We start from the raw sequence: 6,077 nt of genomic DNA on the forward strand, positions 1-6,077 counted from the left end.
AAGGAAGGCAGTGAGCAGTGGGCATAACTCCTTGGGCATCCATCCATACCTTGGTGGAGAATGGAGAAATCACACATAGCCCACCTGGTAGCCCTTACTTAGCCTCTCCACTGCTTTCTTCACTTGGATTCAGAATCCCACTAGGCATTTGGAAAGACCTGTGCCTTCTGACCTAACCCTGTCTAATTAAAAATCCTGTATGCCTGTGAACATCTGTGGCAGTTGGTGTGGGGCTAGGGTGAGGAGAGGGCAGGGGCCCCAACTAGGTCTTCGTCTGGTTCCTGTTTCTCCATTTGCCTACCAGATCAAGAAGACCATCACAAAAGGCTCAGCCAAGGGCAGCCCAGCCTGAGTGTGGGAGACTGTGAGTACCAGGTTCGAAGTGCCAGGGAAACCTCTTCCTCACATCCCCTCTGTTTTCTCCACTCCCAGTTCCACTGATTTAAATTCTTTTCCCCTCTCCCACCCTGGAGCCCCAGGAGGAGTGGGCAGGGAGGGGACGGTGGAAGAACCCCGCGTGATAAAGTGGAGATGGGAGAGAAGCCAGCCCTGCTTCCTCTCTGATAGGGACCCCACCCTAAGGGGCTCCCTGCCTTCTGCTGTGTTGACAGGAAGGCCTTGAGGTGGTAAAGGAGTGGGTGGGTGGGGAGGGAACACTATCGGTGGGCAGGATATAACCGGCCTTGGAAGATGACCGTTCACCCCACCACGGGCCAGCATGGTGCCAGGTGTGAGGGCTGCAAAGGCGGATGGAGCTCAGCTGCTCTGCACCCCCTCTCCCCGCCACTCCCAGCCTTGAGGGAAGCAGCTAAGGCAGTGAATAAAAGTATGGACTTCATAAGTAGGTTGTCCTGAATCCTGGTCATGTCTCTCGCTAGCCATGCAAGTTGGGGAAAGTGACTTGAGTTTGCTGGGCCTCGGTTTCCTCTGTGAATGGGGACATGGAGTCTTTGTGAAGATAACATGAAGGAAGGCTTGCAGCACGGTGGGAACCTGGCAGGGCCTCATCTAGGGGAGCAGGTGAGAACAGCAGAAACAGCACTGAGGGGGAGCAGGATCTGAACTCGCTGTGGGACTGCTGGCAAACAGTACTTGTTCTATCTTTCTTCGGTAAAGTGAAGATTATAATGGTACCTACTTCATAGGAGTTGTGAGGACTACGTGAATTGTGCCTGGCAAATAGTAAGTGTTTGATAACTATTAGCCTTTATTATTATTATTTTCATTACTATCTGTCCTGTCCTCTAACTAGATATCCTCTTCTTTATAGGGAGCGCCCTACCCCAAACATACACACATCCCAAGTCAAAGCTGGAAGAGGCAGAAGCTGGAACTCACAGGTGAGTCTTCTTGCGAAGGACCAAGCTGGCACCCCAGTGGAGCTCACAGCTCTGTTCCACGTGCCTCGGGGCAGCTTCTGTCTTAGCTGGGGCCACAGGAGGCAGGAGGTGCTTGTAGGGGAGAGTTGGTTGAGAGGTGCCTGGCCCTAGGGCCCCCTGTTCCAGGCCAGGGCTCTGCTCCACCCCATTATCTCCTCCTGCAAAGCCTCCTCCACCCGTCAACCCACAACCGAGATTATAGACCCTCAACTGTCTCCAACTGCTCTGATTCCAGGATAAGCTGGACCCTCAGCCCCACTCCGCACAGCTCTTGGCCAACCCCACCTCTGCTACCAGTGTTGAAGGGGGACTGTCTGCTTCCCCGGGAGCTGGGGAGCTGGAGGAGCAGGTGTCCCAAGGGCTGGGGGACCATGGACAGGGTGGCCAAGAGGACACTGTCCACCACCCATGGGTGGCCTGCAGAGTTTGTCAAGGAGAAAAGCCAGTCTCTGATGGGGAGGGATCTTGGAGTCTGTTTGGCGCCTTTCTTGATTCAGTGCCACTCAGTCTTTCTTGTCTTTGCTTCTCTGTGTCTACAGGCTGCTTCTGCAGTTTCTGCCTCTCTCTCTCAGGCGGCTCTTCCCCCACCCCCAGAGCACACCTGGCTCCTCACATCAGATAACCCAACCACAACAGCTCCCCTCTCCCCAACCCTGCTTCCAGCAGCCCCCTCCTCGCCCCTTGCCCTCTTCCTCCCCCTCCTCCCGCACCTCGAAGCTCTCAGGCTCACCTAGATTCCCCTGGGGAGGGCTGGGGGGCCCCCAAAACCTTACAGCCTTACTGGGTAATGAGGGTGTGAAAGACAACTCTTCTTACCCCCAACGCGTGCGCACACACACACACACACACACACACACACACACTGTAGAAACTCTATACCTCCCCTGTGCACTGTAGGACGGAGAGTGAGGGGGAGGCACCCAGGGACCAGCCCTGAAGTATGAGGAAAATCCAGCCTGAGGAAGTGAGGGGGTGGAGGGGAGTTGCAAAAAGGGGCTGCCTCTGGGGCTGGGGGTTCCACAGCTTCCTGCTTCTAGGCAAAGAGAAGCTTCTTCCCTTTTCCAGGGCTTCCTGCATGCATGAGGTCATCTTGGGCCCTAGGGCTAGAAGCCTTCCTCAGGCCAGAGGCTAAGCTGGGACATAGATGGATGTGAGCTGAGCCATTCGCAGCCCCAGCCCCTGCCTTTGACTTCTCAACAAAGGCCAAGTAGGCAGGAGCTGGGGGTTAGGGCACTAGTGGAAGAAGAAGCGCCTAGACTGGGGTGTGGTAAAGGTGAGAGCGAGGCTAGACACAGTGGGAAAGAGAGTGGTGGGACACGGGAGGGAGCGGGACAGGGACTGGTGGGTGCCTGGGAGCTGGGGCTGGAGGTTTTAATGCCTCTTGACAACAAATGAATCATAGGCAAATTATGTGGAAATGATGGCGTAAATAAAGACCTGTTATTTCAGGGCCCCAGTGTGTCATTGTAGGAAGAGAACTAAGGGGGGAGGAGCAGGAGGCTGCCCAGGCCGGATGGTGCCCGTAGGTGGGGGCCCAGGTAGAGTTCCTGTGGTGGGGGATGAAGGTGATGGCCCACTTGCATCTCCTATCACCCTCAGGGTGATGTGAAATGGCAGGTGGTGGACCACAGCACGCCAACCCCTCCCTGAGAACAGAGCAGCCCTCGTATCTCCTAGGCTCCTTGGTGATACCCCCCAATCCTCCTCTAACCTCACTAGGCTGCTGCTACCCACAACTTTCCCCAGTACCTACTTGTGACTTCTCTGGGTCCTATTCTCTGGGGGCTGTCCCTCCAAGCCCAAGACAGTGGCACAGGAGCCAGTCAGAGCAGCCCTGGAACCCAGACAGAAAATCTGGACTTTCTCCATCAGGACTGTACTGAGTTAATACCAAAGTGACAGTGCCTGGCACATGGATGGAGCCCAGTAGGTCCCCGTATCTGCTAGATGAAGGAATGCATAACTTCTACAAGGTTGTCAAGGCCTCCTGGCAGCCCAATCTAAACTTCTGGTCAACCCTCATCCCCACTCTCCACAGCTCTTTACAATGTTGACAATTATTAAATAACTAGAAAAATGTGTATACTCATACCACCTTACATAACCATTATCTATTGCATAAAGTTCCTCTGATTCTTTTTCTCTCTACTTATGTTTTTTTTTTTAATGCAGTTGCTATCACAGGGCGTGCACAAATCTATATTCTCTTGTGATGCTATCTTGCATTCATATACATCTTTTTACCAGCTTCATAATTTCCTATTAAGTGGAAATATAATTTACTTCATAATTTTCCCATTGTAGGTGTTGAAATAATTTCTAATTTTCCATATTACCAATATCGTTGTGGTGAACATCATTATGCATATATTTCACTACTCAGTCCCTGAATTTGGGCTATAGAAATCTAGTTTAGGGTACATTGGGTGGGATTATTAAACCACAGAGTAAAAACATTTTATAGCTCTTACTATATATATTGCCAAATCCATTTCAAAAGAGGTTACACCAACAACATGTACATTTCACCACACTCTCGCTAATGTCTGAAAGTGGTGTCTACATTTATCTCGTTTTAATTGGCATCGCTTTGAACATTTCCCCACCTTTGCTCACTGGCTGTGTTTCCTCTTTCCCTGAAGAATCGTTTCTGTGCTTTGAACTTTAGTCTCACACTGTTTCACTGTTTCTTATCAATGTGTGTGAGCTCTCTCTATAAAACAGATTTGAAAGCATCGTCGATTACAATTGAGGGCAAATCTCTCCTTCTTGACAGTCTCTCCCACTTTGGATTTGTACATGGCACTTCTTGCTTCACTTAAGTCTCTCAGCCTCCTCCACAGGCTGCCACCCCTCTGCCCACCGCAAATCTTTGTTCTCTCAAGTGTCTGTATTTAGCCTTTTTCCAGATTTCCCTTCTCTCCTCTTGTCTCCCCAGCTCTGGTGGCCTCATCTACTCCTAGCTACAACTCCAGCTCTTACTGCTGATCCTGGATCTTTACTTGTCCTTCCCCCTTATTCAGTGCTTTAGAGAGCAACTGTCCATTCAACCCACCCCCGACTGTCCCACCGGCTCCTCAACTCCACATGTCCACGGCTTGACTCTGTATTCCTCTCCGAATTTGCTTCTCCTGTATTCTCTACCTCTGCTGCTCAAATACTTTTGGGGTTGGAGTTGCGTTTGGAAGGGAAAGGAGGACGGTAGGGGCTAGCAACCTTAAAGAAGAAATGAGATTCTACCAACCGTCAGCTTAGAGGGAGAAGCTTAGGAAGAGGAGAAGATCAGTTATCTAAGAAGATGCTGCTCTGTGACTCAGTATCCCTGCTTGTCTATATACTAGGACTGGTTCCAGGTCTAGAGATAGATGCTTGAAAGTCAAAGTAGGTAGCCATCCTCCTAGAGCAAAGTGACCTTTAACATTGACCTCACTGGCCTCCTCCTCTACTTCTTGAGCCCCTTCCCCGGCAAGAGACTAGAAGGGCTGAAGAAGAGGTTGCTATAAGTCTTCTAAGCCTGTGCTGTTCAATACAGTAACCACTAGGCACACGTGCTACTGAGCACTTGAAATACGGCTAGTCAGAATTGAAATGTGCTATCAGTGTAAAATCCAAACTAGATTTCAAAGACTTAGTCTGAAAAAAGGATGTAAAATATTAATAATTTTTTGTTTTGATTACATGATAAAATGACAATATTTTACATGTATTAGGTTAAATAAATATACTATTCAAATGAATGTCACTTATTTATTTTTACTTTTTTTGAAAGAAATTTGGACGTTCACATTATGTTGCTCACATTCTCTTTCAATTGGATGGTGCAGGTCTAGACCATCCCTGCAGGCAAAACACAGGGCTGAGAGGCAGTGACGAGTTATGACAGATACAGATACAGACCCCACTGGAGATGTCACCAACTAGTCAGACACTGCAGGACAGCCTCAATGGCCCAATGGCCCAAGCATGGCAAAATGTCTTAGGTAACTCCTTTAATCCTGGAATTCACAAGGTCCTCTGAGCTTGGGTTTGGCTTTTCAGAGCTTGTTCCTCATTACTCCAGAAAAAGTCAACCAGAACCACCCAGATCTTTGATTCTCTTCACCTACATAGTCCATTGGGACGTTCTCCATCATTCATTGGGGCTAGGCCCTGGGCTTCTCCCCAGAAGCCCAGAAGCATTCTTCCTACAGTCTAGAGTCCTCTCTTTCACTCACCTGGACTCAGGCTCAGCCCACCTGGGGGCTGGGAGAGAATATGAGAGAAAGCCTGGCTCGATGCCACCCTGGGCCCCTAGCTGCATTGGCTGGGTCAGCAGATGTATTTTACGCTCCATTTCTAATGTCTGTCCTTCCTGTTGTCCCACTGATAGGGGAACAGAAAGGGAACAGGAGGGAGCCAGGAGGGCAGGCACGGACTGGGGGCTGCCCTGCTCTACGTCAATCACCCGTGCCAGGCCTCAGCAGAGCCATAGGAGGGCACTGGGAGCTGGGGCCACAGACTGTGTGGATCTGCCCCTCCCTCTCCTGCCTAGATGACTCCACCTCTCCCAGGTCCTGGCTGGGATCCGAAGGCCCCAGGCAAGTGGGGGAAGGGGAACCACTCCCACTTTCCCAGCAGCTGCTGCTGCCTCTTCCTGTTTTGCTAAAATTCTGGCTCTGGACCCAAGCGGGTGGGGGAAGTTGCCAGCCACTCTTGCGC

At 50.7% G+C, this 6,077-nt stretch overlaps 1 long non-coding RNA gene across 1 annotated transcript; it reads left to right on the forward strand.

The window, feature by feature from the left end:
- The first annotated feature begins 622 nt into the window (after window positions 1–622).
- Window positions 623–1,490, forward strand: LOC120618565 (uncharacterized). The gene is made up of 3 exons (XR_005657273.1): window positions 623–1,020; window positions 1,117–1,182; window positions 1,271–1,490. It is a non-coding gene; the product is annotated as an uncharacterized LOC120618565 (long non-coding RNA).
- Window positions 1,491–6,077: the final 4,587 nt, after the last annotated feature.

The sequence above is a fragment of the Pteropus medius genome, unplaced genomic scaffold, assembly GCF_902729225.1.
Source record: "Pteropus medius unplaced genomic scaffold, Ma_sr-lr_union100, whole genome shotgun sequence".
NCBI classification, from domain to species: domain Eukaryota; kingdom Metazoa; phylum Chordata; class Mammalia; order Chiroptera; family Pteropodidae; genus Pteropus; species Pteropus medius.